The sequence below is a fragment of the Mesoplodon mirus genome, assembly GCF_964341445.2.
Source record: "Mesoplodon mirus genome assembly, chromosome: 1".
NCBI lineage: Eukaryota > Metazoa > Chordata > Mammalia > Artiodactyla > Ziphiidae > Mesoplodon > Mesoplodon mirus.
The window spans coordinates 26,446,901-26,464,345 of record NC_138976.1 but is presented as its reverse complement, the minus strand read 5'-3'; the positions used below and the strand labels follow the sequence as shown (position 1 = coordinate 26,464,345).

Below are 17,445 nucleotides of genomic sequence, written 5' to 3'. Positions count from 1 at the left end.
TAATTAAGGGTACTTTAATTAATTAATTTATTTATTTATTTTTGACTGTGTTAGGTCTTCGTTTTTGTGCGAGGGCTTTCTCTAGTTGTGGCAAGCGGGGGTCACTCTTCATCATGGTGCGCGGGCCTCTCATATCGCGGCCTCTCTTGTTGCGGAGCACAGGCTCCAGACGCGCAGGCTCAGTAGTTGTGGCTCACGGGCCTAGTTGCTCCACGGCATGTGGGATCCTCCCAGACCAGGGCTCGAACCCACGTCCCCTGCATTAGCAGGCAGATTCTCAACCACGGCGCCACCAGGGAAGCCCCCCAACATTGAAATACTTGAGCAGCATTTCCCAAGTGTATTTCTCTGGACTGTGGATCTGGTGTTTTATATAAAAAGGGGTATCTTGGTATATTAGTTAGCATATAGCAAGATATTATAACAAACACCAACATTTTAGCAGCTTAATACAATAGAAATTTATTTCTCCCTCATGTAATAGTCCAATGTGGATGTTTCTGGTTGATAGACAGTTTTTCTCTATATGGTGATTCAGGAACTTGGGTTCCTTGCATCATGTGGCTCTCTCTTTCCCTAAGGCCTTGAAATCTTCTGTTTCCAGCTGGTAGAAAAGCAAAGAAAGGGTGGAAAATGCGTATTCTCTTCTCAGTTTCTGTGGCCTGGATGTGACACACATTTCTGTTCACATTCCTTATTCCATTTACCAGACAAGTGACCTCACCTGTCTGTGTGTGGTCAGGGAGGGGAATGGAAAATAGTGTCTCGCTGGGCAGCCACAGGTAGGGAATACGTAGGCATTCTCATTTGTAGCTGGCAGGAGTAGAAATTAGGACCATCTGAATGGAGGACACTATAGTAATATCTATGAAATTAAAAATATACCTATCCTTTGACCTTAAAACTCTACTTCTAGCAATTTTTCTGCAGATATATTCACAAATGTGTGCATGTTTATATTTTAAGGATATGTGTAGCAATACTGTAATAGCAAGAGGTTGAAAATATTCTGAATATCCATCAAAAGGTACTAGATGAATAAGTTATTATATATCTGTATAATGGAACACTTTGCAGCCATTAGGAGGAACAAGGCAATGATAAGTGTACTGCCTAGGGGGAGAAAAGCAAGGTACAAAGCTGAGTGCATTGCTGCCATTTATTTAAAAAGAGAAATATATACACATATGCTCATACATTCATAGACTACTTGTGGAACCATCACAAGAAACTGGTAACAGTGGTTGCTTCTGTTTAAAACTATAAGATAATGGGGGTGGGGTGGGAGGGAGACATGCTTTTACTGTGTACTCTTTTTGTGATATGCACCTTTAAAATATAAAAGTCAGTTGCAGAAGTATAGTAAATAACGTGGAAAGATGGTTGTAATATATTGTTGCCTGAAGAAAGCTGCTTACTGAAAAGAATGTAAAATATGTTCTTATTTTTATAAATAAATAAAAATTTTAAATGGCATATACTAAAATATAGTGGTTTATTTGTGGTTTTTGCTTATCTGTATTTTTTGATTTTTTAATAATGAACATATATCACCTTTGTAATTTTAAAAAATTATGAAAATAAAAAAAGAAATACAATGAAAACTTTTCATAGGAGTCCCAGTTAACCCTGCCATGAAATCTTCCTCCATTTTTCCTGTTAAGATTAATGAATGCTTCTTTTTTGCTTTCGTGCTACATTTTTCATAAATTTATGACACTCTGAATTGCATTATCATGTACACATTTGGCTCACCTCTTCTGTGCATTCTTTAAGGGTCTGGATCATACCAGATTAATCCAGGTATCCCTGTCAGTGCCAACAACAGTGTCTTTCGCATTAACAGGTGTGCACTAAATATTGAGTTGGTGCTTAAAGCAGGGAATACAATGAGTACAGTGGTTGTGAATTTTGTTGCATGATGCAGCCTGTATTTAATACTGTATCAGATCCACTGACTCTTTAGTAATGTCAGTGGCTTATTGGGTGGAGTGCAGAGTACATGGGTCAAAAGATTTCCTTTCTAAAATGATACTGGTTGCCTTCAGGGATCACTGTCTCTGCATCATAAGTTAGTGTGGGCCTGTTATAGAAATTTATGTAGTAAAAAACATGACATAAAGTTAAATAAATGTAAGAGTAATCAAACTGCTGATGACATAGTCCCTGATCTGATACAGGTGAGACACTCCTATCAGCTTGGCATTTTAATTTTAGTGCCGTTTCCTTCTACTTTTCATACTATTTTCCTTTCCCCATTTCTATCCTTTTGCTACAATCCCTCCTTGTACACATCCCTGTATTTTTGATGTGGTCATCATGGGTTGGTTATGAATGAATGAGAAGAAATGCAAATAGAAGAACTGGGAGTGGATAACATTACTTGCAGCAGTAAGATTTTTTTTTAACATCTTTATTGGAGTATAACTGCTTTACAATGTTGTGTTAGTTTCTGCTGTATAACAAGGTGAATCATCTATATGTATACATATATCCCCATATCCCCTCCCTATCACCCTCCCTATCCTACCCCTCTAGGTGGTCACAGAGCACCGAGCTGATCTCCCTGTGTTATGTGGCTGCTTCCCACTAGCTACCTATTTTACATTTGGTAGTGTATATATGTCCATGCTGCTCTCTCACTTCGTTCCAGCTTACCCTTCCCCCTCCCTGTGTCCTCAAGTCCATTCTCTATGTCTCCGTCTTTATTCCTGTCCTGCCCCTAGGTTCATCAGTACCTTTTTTTTTTTAGATTCCATATATATGTGTTAGCACATGGTATCTGTTTTTCTCTTTCTGACTTACTTCACTCTGTATGACAGACTCTAAGCCCATCCACCTCACTACAAATAACTAAATTTTGTTTCTTTTTATAGCTGAGTTATATTCCATTGTACATATGTACTACATCTTCTTTATCCACTCACCTGTCAATGGGCACTTAGGTTGCTTCCGTGTCCTAACTATTGTAAATAGGGCTGCTATGAACATTTTGGTACATGACTCTTTTTGAATTATGGTTTTCTCAGGTTATATGCCCAGTAGTGGGATTGCTGGGTCATATGGTAGTTCTATCTGTAGTTTTTTAAGGAAACTCCATACTGTTCTCCATAGTGGCTGTATCAATTTACATTCCCACCAACAGTGCAAGGAGGTTCTTTTCTCCACACCCACTCCAGCATTTATTGTTTGTAGATTTTTTGATGATGGCCATTCTGACTGGTGTGAGGTGATACCTCATTGTGGTTTTGACTTGCATTTCTCTAATGATTAGTGATGTTGACCATCCTTTCATGTGTTTGTTGGCAATCTGTATATCTTCTTTGGAGAAGCATGTATATAGGTCTTCCACCCATTTCTGGATTGGGTTGTTTGTTTTTTGTTTTGATATTGAGCTGCATGAGCTGTTTGTATATTTTGGAGATTAATCCTTTGTCAGTTGCTTCATTTGCAAATATTTTCTCCCATTCTGAGGGTTGTCTTTTTGTCCTGTTTATGGTCTCCTTTGCTGTGCTAAAGCTTTTAAGGTTCATTAGGTCCCATGTGTTTATTTTTGTTTTTATTTCCATTTCTCTAGGAGGTGGGTCAAAAAGGATTTTGCTGTGATTTATGTCATAGAGTGTTCCTGTGTTTTCCTCTAAGAGTTTTATAGTACAGCAGTAAGATATTTTTAATTGAAAATTTCTTGAGAATAGATTTGGTGATCTGGGTTCTCTGCAATTCCCAGTTTTGTTGCCTCAGTGACCTTATCCTCTCTGTTTTTTTCCTATGTTCTAGTCATAGAGGTTTACTTATTATGCTCCAAAGGTTCCTTCTAGGGCCTTTCCTCAAGGCTTTTCTTATTGGGAGGTCCTCTGCATGTATCCACTGATCCAAGCATTACCCTCCCATGAAGAGCCAATTCAGATGCCGCCTCTTTAAAGAAGTCACTGCAGACCCTCCCAATCTGTTTCACTCTTTACTCACTCTACCATTAAATTGTTATACCTCCATTAGAGCACTAATTATAGTTTACTAATGTGTTCATTCTATACACATTCATTGAATGTCTACCACGCATATGTTGTTTTGGGAGTTAGGATAGGAGACCACTACGGCAGTCTGTCCTCAAGAAGCTTACAGTATAGTGGAGGAGACAGATGAGCAGGACTGTTGCAGTACAATGTAATAAGTGCAGCGAGTGTGTGCAGGATTCTGTGGGAGCACAGAGAGGGAGCATCTAATCTAGCAGGGGATGGGGATTCCAGGCAGATTTGAGTTGGACAGCATGTTGTAGATCATGGAGATATGAAATGTCTTGCACTTCTGAAGAATGATAAGTAGCTCAGTTAGGCTGAAGTGTGGATGGGGAAAGTGGCAGGAGATGAGGCCAGAGAGGCTAGAAGGGGTAGAATCCTGATGGGTCTTTTGTGCCAAGGTAGGGATATGAGCTTTCTGAAAGCAACTTAGAGCTCCTGAAGGATTTTATGTGGGGAACATGTGAGTAAGCCTTAAATTCTGTGAGTTTCTTGAGGGCAGGAATCAAGTCTTATACATCAGTATATCACTTTAGCATCTGATACAGAGCTTAATACATAATAGAGGCTCAGTAAAGTAGAATTGGATTTGCTGGGTATTGCTCCAGTTTTTTTTTTTAAGAATTGATTTATCTGAAATAGTAATAGTGTTGAACACTTTTTACACTCCATCAAGTCTGCAACCACTATCTTACTTAATCTTTACAACTATGGTCTGACGTAGGTATAGTAGCTTAGAGGGTTTAAGTGAGGGAACTGTAGTATAGTAGTTAAAACTACTTAGGTTTGAATTTCAGCTCCTCAATTTACTAGTTTTGGACCTGAAAGTTACATACTTGCCTCAATTTCCTCATCTGATAATGATGATGATGCTAATAATGCTACCTACCTCATACCTCATAGGGTATTGTGAGGATTAATGACACATGTAAATACATGTAAAGTGCTTGGCTCTGTAGTTGCTAAGTGATTGCATGCTCAATAAATGTAATTCTTAGCTATTAAGAAACATACCCCAGAGTCACATGAGCAATTAAGCTCACAGTGAACAAGGCAATCTGATTTCAGAATCTTTACTGTACTATGTTATAACTGCTTTTGTGGTTATAGAGAGATGATTAAAGATGGGTTCTAAGCAGTGGAACAAAATGAATTTCATTCAACATGGGAAATACGATTTAGGGTAGGGAATCCTTCTTAGGGGCTCTTCACATTATCCCCACTTAAAGAACTCTTCTTTGCTACCTTGCCTGCATATAGGGACTTACGTGAGAAATACATCTCTATAATTTAGGTAAATGACATTAATTCCAGATTTATAATGCACATGGCTAATGAACCTGAAGAATATCTTACAAAGGTCTCACTCTAGGAGTTTGTCTACTAGTGCTGACACCTGGGATACCATGTCAAGTCTTGTTGCTCTGTTCACCATCTCCATACTGCCTAGATTTTTCCAACTTTAGGACCCAAGTGGGAGTCTTATGTTGGAGGATGTTGTGCAAACCACATGCGTAAAGAAAATAATTTACATTTTTCCTTTCTTAGCTTCTGGAACATCAGTGATTCCATCCTCCCACTTCTATTGGGCAGAAATTGAGGTATTCTCCTTATGGTCCCTCATCTCCAAAATCCACCACCACCACCACACATACACACACACAAGCACACACACAAACACACACACTCTCTCTCTCTCCTTGCTATACATGTCAGAGGGATCCAGCGTAACTACTTTTTTCTGATTCAAGGACCCAAGAATATGCAAAGTCTTTGGTAATAAAGGAGCATACCAACATTCCACCTTCTCCACTCCTATCCTCTCCACTCATGACTGTCTTTTAGCTTTCTTTTCTCTGTTTCTTTGCTCACCATTGTATCCCTCTATCCCTTGCACAATGCCCAATGCCTGGTATATAGTAGGCATTCAATAAATAGTTTTTGAAAGAATAAAAAAAACCAAGATGCATTGTATATTCAGTATCTTAATGATATTCAATTACAGAAAAATGTGCAAAAATATTGCCATGCTTTAAATGTTTTATGAGAGCAGACTGTTCTTGGCAAGCGGGCCCCACCTTCACCTCCACTGCCACATTAGAGCTCCCACAACTTCTAGATTTATTCAGTTACCCTGAATATAGCTCTGGTGGTAAAGAAACTGAATGGATGCCCACAAATTTGGGAGGAGATCTCCAGGTTGGAGTCAGGTCTATCTCCAATGAGATTGGTTATTTTTCCAAGTTCTTTTGCCATTTCATGACTTCACAATGGAAAAGTTTCCACAGAATTAAGTTCATCAAGGAAATAAATAGATCATAGTAAGACATACTACTTACTGTTAGAAAGGGGTAGGAGAAAATAATCTGAGGAAAGTAGAAGATATCCAGAAAGCCCAAACAACCCACTTTTTAGGTCTAAAGCCTCCTTGGAAATCACTGGCTTCCACAGACTTCCATCCTGGAGGGCAGCATATCTAATTCTCTTATTTTCCAGTTTTTGAACCCCTTGCTTACATCGTCAGTTATATTTGAAACTGTAGTAATCTTTTCCCCTTGTTTTCTTTCACTTCAACCCTCACATATACCTTTTCTCCCACCACTCTGATAACCTGATAACGTTTTAGAATTTTAGTTAGTTCAAATCGGTTGACATCACTTGTTTATCAGGGTGCTAAAACCTGCAAAATTGTAGCTGTAAATATCTGGGACCACAGTCCAGAATAAATAACCATCATAATTCTGGTACCTATAAAGAACTCAAATATATGTAGACAGTGATACTGAGGCAACTCTCATTTCACTAGTTTCCTAGGAAAACCTTTAGAAATGCGAAACAGAGGCTTAAACTTTAGGACCTTATCCTTGCCTGAAAGTCCAGACGTATGTTAGTCTGGACCATGATGATGTACCAGTAGGCTGTCCAGACATGTTCAAAGCAGTCAAACTGGTCCTTCAGGACTTTGATTGGCCCTGGATTACAAATGATGTACTGCAATATGCAGAAACACTCAATCTGTGTCCAAAGATGAAGAACATCTGAACATCTGCTACTAGAGACCAAGTATCGTGTGTGTGTGTGTGTGTGTGTGTGTGTGTGTGTGTGTGTGTGTCTACCACCTGGAGGTCGTCTCCAAGACTTCAAGAGAAAGTGATACTCAGGCTTGAATTTGGTGTCCTTCACACATAAATCTCGTTCATAGCTTGCTCTGTCTCCAAACCTCCTTAAGAAATTAGAAAAAGAAGACCAGTTAAACCCAAAGCAACTCAATAAAGAACAGAAATAGAAAAATAGAAAAGAGACAATTAATAGAGAAAATTAACAAAGCCAAAAGTTTTTCCTTTGAAAGTACAATAAAATTGATGAACTCTTACCATGACTGATAAGGAGAGAAAACAGAAATTACCATAATTAGGAATCAAAGAGGAATATCACTATAGATCATACTGACATTAAAAGATTAATAAAGAAATATTATGGGAATTTGATGCAAGTAAATTCAAGAAATTAGATGTTTTCAAATTCCTTTAAAACACAACTTACCAAAGCTAATACAAGATGGAGTAGAAAATCTGAATAGCCCTATATCTATTTAAAATTTTGAATGTGTGGTAAAAGACGTTCCTGTGAAGAAAACTACAGGTCCAGATGGTCTCTCTGGTGAATACTATCAAACATTTAAAGAAGCAATAATATAAATGTTAAACAAATTCAGAAAATAGAGAAGGAGGGAACATTTTCTAACTCATTTTATGAGGCGAACATTACCCAGATACCAAAACAGAAATAAAAGTCCTTTAAAAATATCATCAGGTTGAATCCAGGACTGTATAAAAATATTAATACATCATGATCAAGTGGGGGTTAGTCCAGGAAACAAAATTGCTTAACCCCAAAATTAATTAATCTATTTCACATTTTAACACAATAAAGGAGAAAACCTATATAATCCTTTCAATACATACAGAAAGAGCATTTCACAAAATTCAGTAATTTTTGACTCAGCAAATCAGGAATAGAAAGAAACTTCTTTAACTTGTTGAAGAGCATCTATAAAACACCTGTAGCAGCATCATATTTAGCACTGAAATATTGAAAGCCTTTCCCCACGACTGAGAACAAAGTATGGATCTCCTCTCTTAGTACTTCTGTTTAATGTTGCACTGGAGCTCCTAGCCATTGCAATGAGGCAAGAAAAAGAAGTAAAAGATATAAAGCCTGCAAAAGGCATAATTCTGTACTTAGAAAATCTTAAGGAATCTGTAAAACAACTACTGGTACTTATAAATGAATTTAGAAGGGCCACAGAAACAAGTTCAATTATATTTTTATAGATCAGTTGCAAACAATTGGAAAATGCAATTAAGCATATAATTCTATATCAGATAACCCCGAAAACCATAAAATACTTAGGAAGTAGATTATCAACACAAATGTAAAATCAAAAACTATAAAGCTTCTAGAAGAAAACACACACCTGGGTTAGGCAAAGATTTCCTAGAGAGAGCATAAATAGCATTAAATAGAAAGGAAAAAAAATGATAAATTGGAATTCAAACCTTTTGCTCATCAAAAGTTACCACAACAAGAAATGAAAAGGGAAGACACAGACTGGGCAAAAATGTTTACAATATACATATCTCCTGCAAATCAATAATAAATAGACAACCCCATACACAATGGGCAAAAGACTTGAGCAGGTAGTTCATAAAGGACTGTGTACAAATAGCCATTAAGCACATTAAATTGCTTATTACCATTAGTCTTCAGAGAAAATGCAAATTAGAATTACAATGAGATACCATTTCATATCCATTATAATGGCTAAAATTAAAAAGATAGACAACACCAACTGCTGGTGAGAATGTGGAGAAACTGCTGGCAGGAGTACAAAATTATACAATCATTTGGAAAATATTTGGCAGTTGCTTGAAAAATTAATCACATACCTGTGCTGTGGCCCAGAAATTCCACTTCTAGGTATTTATCCAGAGGAAATGAAAACATATGCCCACAAAAGGACATGCAAAAGAATATTCACAGCAACTTTATTTATACTAGCCCCAAACTGGAAAGAACCCAAATATCCATCAACAGAAGGATAAATTATGGTATAATTCATATAAAAGAATACTACTCAGCAAGAAAAAAGAATGGACTACTGATATATGCAGCAATAAGAGCAAATCCCCAAAACATCATGTTGAGTGAAAGAAGCCAGACACAAAATAACATACTGAATGATTCTATTTATATAAAATTATAGAAGAGGGAAAATTTATGTTGATAGAAATAAGAATAGTGGTTGCCTGTGGGGGCATATGGTAACTTTCTGGAGTGATGGAAATGTTCAATATCTTGATTGGTGTGGTAGTTACATGGATTGATACATTTATCAAAACTTATCAAGATGTAGACTTAAAAAAAAAAGATGTACACTTAAGGTTAGGCATTTCATTGTATGTATATTTTACCTCTAGACAAACCAAACCAACAGTTAGCTGTATGCCATTATAACAGTGAGCAAGGGGTGTTAAATTTGAAGTTGGGCAAAAATTATAGTAAAGAACAAACGAATGGGTGGTAGTACCATCAGACATAGATTTCAGGGCAAAAGCATTATCTGAAATATTAAATAAAACAAAGTAATGTATTTTATATTGATAAAAGGTAGAATTCATAAGAGAGATTTATATCTGGAGGGTACAACACTGAACTATATAAACCAAAATATTACAAATACTAGGGGGATTTGAGATGATCACAGTAACTGCAACTCAGTAATTGAGAAGATAAATGGATAAAGAAATGAGGATATATAAAATTCAGATGAGAAAAATTAATGATATATATTAAACTCTATGCCCTAACAAAGAGACAATATACATTGTTTCCCAGTGTCCATATTAAACACTTATAAAATGTGATTATATAATGGGCCAGATAGAAAACTTAAATTTCTAAAAGCAGAAAATGTATAGGCCACTGTCTCTGACTACAATACCATAACAATGAAATTGATTAAAGCCAAAAAAATCTAAACTCTTGAATAAATCAAAAGACATTCTCCTAAATCACTTTTGGGACAAAGAGAAAATGTATATATTAATGACAATGAAAACTGCTCCTAAAAACTTAAGGGTATGGCCAAAGCAATACTTAGCAGATTTGTTGCCTTAAACGTATAAATATATGAAAAAGGGAAGAATAAATGATTGATGAAATTAGAAATAGAACAATGAGGATGTTCTATTAACTGAGGATGTAGGAGATAGAAACAAAGTTAAATGCAAAAATTACAGAGTTGGCAAACATAAAGGGAAATGATAAATCCATTTAATCTATTGAGAAAAAGCAAACAAAACCTCTAAGGCCAAAGAAGAAGAAAGGAAAACCAGCACCATAGAATTGTAAATGAGCATGAAACCACAGAGGTGAGGGAGATAAGTCACAAGTGAACATGATGCTCATTTTCAAGCTAATGGATCTGAAACTCATGATAAAATGGATGGAAAAAAAAAATCAAGTTTCCAAAATTAATTAAAGAAGACCTGCATATACCAGGACCCGTAGAAGGAATTTTAAAGATTGTCAAAGATCTATTCCACCCAGAAAGCATGAGGCTTTGATGATTTTATGGGTAATTCCTGGAAATGTTCAAGGAAAAGATATTTCTTTTGTTAAGTAAGTATTTTAGATATTAGAAATGTATAGAAATCTCCTCAATTCATTTTTTGAAGCAGACATAATTCTGATACCTAAATCTGACAAAACTAATGTACACACACAACTGTACCAATCTAACCTATGAAAATCGATGTAATTAAACATATTATACTATAATCATGTAATGTAGGGCTTATTTGAGGAATTTATGGTTAGTTCAACATGAAATTTATTAATGTAATTCATTATATTAAATAGGCTAAAAGAGGAACAAACACAATGCCAGAAAGGCACTTAATACAATTTACTATCCATTATTGGTAAAACTCTTAGTAAGGTAGGACTTACTAAGGAGATTTTCTTAACATACTAAAGCCTAATCATGAGAAACTAAGAATAAACATTTAATGGTGAGAATTTAGAAACATTCAATTAAAGGTGCCATATACCACTGAAAATATTTAACATTATTATAGGGGTTCCTAGCCATTGTTTTAAACAGGGAAATAAGTATATATTTTGGAAAGGAAAAGACAAAATTATCATTACCCAGAAAATACTTAGGAAATATAAGCAAAACAATTGAAGAACTTTTAGAGTTAATATGAATTTTTGATAGGCTGTCTGGTTAGTGTGTGTGTGCCCACATATATACATACATATCATATCATATATACACATGTATGTGTATACATATATACATAATGCATGTTGGTTTCCCATGCATATATGAACCAATACAAACTAATAAATGCCAACACAAACCAGCTAGAAAATTATATAGAAAAAAAAGATTTCTTTCACAATTGCAATAAAAAATAGAGACCAAGGAATTAATTTAACAAATATGCAGGACTGTATGAAGAAAGCAACAAAATTTCCCAAGGGCAGAAGACTTGAATAAGTGGAGAGACAGACCATATTTCTGGATGAAAAGAGTCAAAATGATAAAAATGTGAATTTCCTCTAAATTACTCTATAACTTCTAACCAAAATAAAAAGGACAGGTTTTGGGAATTCGACAAAATGATTCTAAAGTTTAGATGGAACTACAAACATTTAAAAATATCTAAAAAATATTTTTAAAAAGTAATGAAGGGAGACTTGCCCTGTAAGTTATTAAAACATATGGTGAAAGTATGATTTGTTCTGTGTGGAACTGGTTCAGAAATAGATATGCAGATCACAAGAATAGAATCAAAAGTCTAGAAACAGTCACAAGTGTATATAACTTATTAGCGTATAATGAAGTTATAAATTCATTATAAATTCATATAACAGGAAAGATGCTGTATTATAAAGAAATAACATTGGGTGGGTACTAGTTAATTACCTAGGAAAAAGCATTTCAGAGCTTTCCTGTTCCAACTGCTCTGAAGATGTCAAATTCCTCCAACTTACAATATCTTTTCCATCCTCCGCAGCTGCTTCCGATTAGCTCCATTACCTCTTTGTCCAAAATTTCTTTCATATTTTTTCTTGGACTTTATCTTTACAAACCAAACCAAAGATATCTTTATCTTCTTCCTCACCATCTATCTTTCCCTTTCCTGAATCTATTTCCCAGCTGGCAATTCCCTCCCTTTCCATTGTAATACTTCACAAGTCTTTTTGGCTTCACGCGCCTATCTACCTTAAAAAGGCCTTATTGGCGGATTGGACAAAACAATCTTTTCTTGAGGCATGTTGAGGGATGTGAGTGAATGTGGTCAGTTCTCATTAGACAACTGCAGAATTTTCTTTGTGGTCTAAAGGAGAAGAAGCTGTGAATACTCAGGTGTTATCACCATGTGAGTTACCAAAACTGTGGGTCATTCATGAATTGGAATGCATTTATTACAAATGGAACCAAGATAGTGATTTTCAGACTGCTGGGGTCCTATTAAGATGGCTTTGAGGCTTCCAGAGGTGGACACAGAGTAGGACTCATAGACAGGTGTGACTTCTTAAATATCCTTTAAGCAGAGCAATATTTGTATATTGAGGGTTCACATAAAATTTTGTTTCAGGAAAGGTTTTTGCTACTAAAAGGTTTGAAGATCACTTCTCATAAAAACGATTAAATAATAAATATGTTCAATAGAAAATAACTGATTTAAAAAGTAGCATGATTTGTAAATTAAAAAATACATGGCTACAAAAAGTACTTAACAGTAGTTATGTCTGGTGGGAGTGAACAATTTTATTTACTCCTTTTGCTTATCTTTATTTAAAACATTCTATAATGATAACATATTACTGATACTTGTTTTTATTTTCATACTTTTGGAGGTATAATTTAGACACAGTTAAATGCACAAATTTAAGTGTACAATTTTATGACTTTTCATATATGTATACACTCAGATCAAAATATAGAATATTTCTAACACCCCAGAAAGTTCCCGCATTTCCTTTCCAGTCAATAACCCCATTCTCTATGTCCCATCAGAGATAACCACTATTTTGACCTTTTAGATTTGGTTTTGCCCATTCTTAAACTTCTTGTAAATGTAATAATACAGTATATACCTTTCGGGTCTGGATTATTTTGCTGAACATAATATTTTGAGCTTCACTAATATTGTATATAAGTAAGTTTTCTTTAAATTCCTGGTTAATATTCTATTTTATGACTATCCTACAATTTGTTTATCTTTTCTTTTGTTAGACATTTGGGTTATTTACAGTTTTGCTATTGGGAATAAAACGGCTCTGAAAAATCTTCCACTATTTTTTTGGTGGGTCTATTATCCACTTCTCTTGGGTGTATACCTAGGGATAGGATTATAGGATATGTGCATCTTTACCTCTTCAAGATTTTGCCAAATTTCTCTTCAAAGTGGTTGCATGAATTTACATCTCAATGAGGAGTGCTTGAGGGTTGCCCATTCTCTTTTCCCTCTACCACTATAAAATGAACAAACAAGGCAGACTTTTTTAATGAAAAAACCAAAGCTAAGCCTGGGGGAATGTGATAAAACCAACTCGCATCTGATTCCCTGTTGAATCCAAGAGAAACATGCAGAGAGCAACAGCAGGTCTTTGGGTCAGTAATTGTTCTTGGTGTCTGTGTGTGTCTGGGTTGCAAGCCCGGGAGGAGTATGGGAGACAGAGTGAGGGGTGTAGAAAGCCAGTCTCAGGAAAGGGCTACAGACATTAGAGAAGAGGTCATTAGTTCACAGAGGTTCCCCAGTGAACTGGTTAGGATTCCAGCTCCAGCGGGAAACCAGAGGATCTAGTATAGAGGGAGTATATTCCTGAACCAGCTGTGTGCTGAATGTTTGGATGATTCAGGTTTCATTTGATGTTTACACCAGCATCAAGGTTGCTGTTGCTTTGCCTTTCTGGGCACACGGGGTAGGAAGCTCTTAATGTGCCACTAAATCTGGGCTGACTTGAACCTGCAAGTAGAAGAACTTAAAAGCAGATAAGGCAGAGCTGATACAGACAGAGGTGCCAGTACCCCAAACCCAGTGTACAATTAAACCTAATCCTGGGGTCTGTGTATCGGTTTTCTAGTCAGGAACCTGTCTAAGTGCATGGGGGAAGCTGGGACTGTAAATGTGCTAGCCAGGTAGGTGCTGCTTGCCAAGACAAGTGGGACCATCTGAACTAAGTAGCTGTTACTGGGTCCTAATAACAACAGTGACAATAAGGCCAAGTTTTCAGGTATGACCCCTCCTACAGGTTACTCACCTTGGTCTATTTCATGGTCAGAAATTTGTTACTGATGACCCAGATGACAGAGTTCAGCTGATTCTGACTGTACTTCCAACATCTATCTTGAATCCTTTTGCTTCTTTCCACTTTTATCACCGTCACTTTAGTTGAAACCACCATGATATATAGTCTTCGGTATATTCCAACAGCCTCTTTACTGGTCTCCTCCTATCAGTGTCTGCCCCCCTCATATTCATTCCACACAGCATTACTCATCTGATCATATTATCCCCTTACTTAAAATCATGTTGGAATCTCCAGAGTATATATTCGAAGGTGGATAATATGGACACAAGAAAACGTGCCAGTTTGGGAGGTAGAAGACTTAGGTTCTAATCTTGACACACCTGCTAGTTAGCTGTATGACTGAGCAGTCCTTTCCCTATCCCAGCTCTCAGGTTTTTCTTCATCTGTAAATAAAAGGATTGGACCAAACTAGGAAGTTTCTACGGGCCATCTTAGGTCTAACATTCTGTGATACTTTGTGGGACTGATTCAGAGGATTTTTCTTGAATTCTTTCCTGGGATGGAGAGAAGTGAGACCTTAAGATTGTATTTCAGTCAGCTCTCCTATCTTTCTTCTCAGAGACGGCTGGCATCTTTGAAGTTGTCAGACAGTTCCCATACACTGAGCATAAACCGTTTGAAAATGTTTCAAGAGAATTTCCCCATTTCAGCAGGTATGCCTCAAGGACTGAGAGTTCCCTGTGGTTTCACACTGCTGATATAGGCTCTTGTCAAGTTCTCTGTGCTTCACTGCATGCTGTATCTTAGGGTTGTGTGGATTCGTAGAAGCCACCCAATCAAGGCCTGTTGGTAGGTAAGTCCTTCAATTCCATGCGGTGCTGCTGCCATCTTTGTAGGGTTCTGACCAAGTGGTGGACACAGACATATACGTTTGTCAAGTGTAAATCTCATGACATAGAACTATAAACACTTCTCTGTTTATATATGTTTACATTTGATACTCCTCATTCTATCTTTGCAATTTCCTATGAATATTCAAGTTTTTCAAAATTAATAAGTCTTTACAAGGTGGTTAATAGGACTCTCTAGGGCTGATTCCATAATGTCTTCCATAATTGTCTGAATTGGGACTTTTTTTTTCCTAAAGCAACTGTAGATTACCTGACAATGCAATGACTTTCATAATTTTCACTATGAAGTCCGTTTCCAAGGAATTTTCAGTTGAAGGCCTAACCCACACAGTCAGTGGCCTGTGTGTTTATGTTCTGTTTGATCAGCAACAAGGCCAGCCTTAGCAATAGCACTGCGTATGCTGGTCTTTCTGGGTCCTTGGATTCCATGCCAGGTCCTAACTTTCTCTTCTCCATTTCCAGGCTCAGCCCTCTGTAGCTCTATGCAGACAAAGGGTTGTGGAGTGCCCTGGCCAATGTCCCTCCCAGATCTCTGGGGAAAGAATCCCCAAATGACCACTGGGAACATCTCTCCCCACAAGCCCCAGTGGTCATTTGGGGATTCAGTCGATTTAGAATCCATTCTTCTCTATATCAGGGTGGAGGGTGTCAAGGGATGAGGAGAGGTTGCTGAAGGGAAGAGGAGAGATTAATGGCCCCTCAAAGATGTCCATGTCCTCACGCCCAGAACCTGTGAATACATTAGGTTATGTGGCAAAGGGGAATTAAGGTTGCAGATGGAATTCAGGTTGCTCATCAGCTGACCTTAAAAAAGAGGGGTTATCCTGGGTTATTCTGGTTGGCCCAGTGCAATCAAAATTGTCCTTAAAAGTGGAAGAGGGTGGCAGAAGAGGGGAGTCAGGGAAAGAGATGTGATGATGGAGGCAGGATCAGAGAGGTGCTGTGTTGCTGACTTTAAGATGGAGGAGGAGTCCATGAGTCGATGAATGTGGAAGACCTCTAGAAGATGGAAAAACCCAGAAAATGAATTCTCTCCAAAACTTTCAGAAGGGAATGCACCTTGAATTTAGTCCAGTGTGATCCATGTCAGAATGTCTGACCCATACAACTCTACAATAATAGATCCGTGTTGCTTTAAATCACTGACTTTGCAGTAATTTGCTATATCACAATAAAATACCAATATAATAGAAAACTAATATACTACTGCAGGATACAGGGTCTCAAAGTAAGAATTGATTGAAGGATGCCTGGGGTTTAGGAATTAGAGGAGAGAGTCCTGGGGCTGGGTGGAATGAAATCTGAGACAGGAGGTAGTCATTGGGAAGGACAAGTAGCCCAAGGTTTAGGGGCATGGTCTTAGGGAAAGGACAGTGCTCCCAGGAGGGATTGAGTTAAGAATTGGGAAAAGAGAGTTTCAGCTCAAGCAGTCAGAGAAGCAGTTTTGGGGATTTGGAGTACAGGGGTAGTAGCATAGAGGTGAGACTTGGATGGGCAAAGTGTATGTGGGAACAGTGGGTTTGTATTAGGCTGGGTAACAGAAAAAAGGAGTGGAAAGGGCACAGGGCTTGGAATCAAGGATTCTGGATTTTAGTCATTTTGCTATCTGAGCTGTTTGACACAAATCTCCTGGGTGTCAGTCTTCCCATGTGTAAGATGAGGGGCTCAGAGTCTCAGATTGCTTCCCAGATTCACATAAAAAATTACACGATTTGGTGAAGGACCTTAGTGAGCTCTTTACGAGTAACCTGACTGTGGTTATGGCGTTTCCGCTCACTATGTCACTAAGTCAATGTCCTTGGACGTAGCTCAATGCAGTGCATGTAAATGACAGTGGATTATGGCTTCCCCCTTAGCAGGATAACTTTGCTCCACTTCTGAGTGTTCATTGTGTTACTTCAAAACATAGAAATAATGACCTTGGCACACACAAGTCTCCTCATGATCGAAATACCTTGTATTTACAGACTTGTATGTATATGATATTTTTTATGGGGCAGGTTCAAAGTCTTTGCAAACTGCCATCTCTGATTCCTTTTGGGGTAGGCAGGTAGTAGCCATTTTGAAGTTGACCAAATAGAGAATCACAGGGATATTGATCCCCAAATCTCTCTTAATTCTTAAGCATTAAGTATTCCAGAATCCTGAAATACCGAATTCAGTAAAAATGTCTTTGCATTCTA

General features: G+C 37.2%; 1 long non-coding RNA gene across 4 annotated transcripts in view; it reads left to right on the top strand.

Moving 5' to 3' along the window:
- The window catches only part of LOC309803486, a 565,063-nt gene that overhangs the window by 23,159 nt on the left and 524,459 nt on the right, over window positions 1-17,445 (top strand). The window lies entirely within an intron of this gene.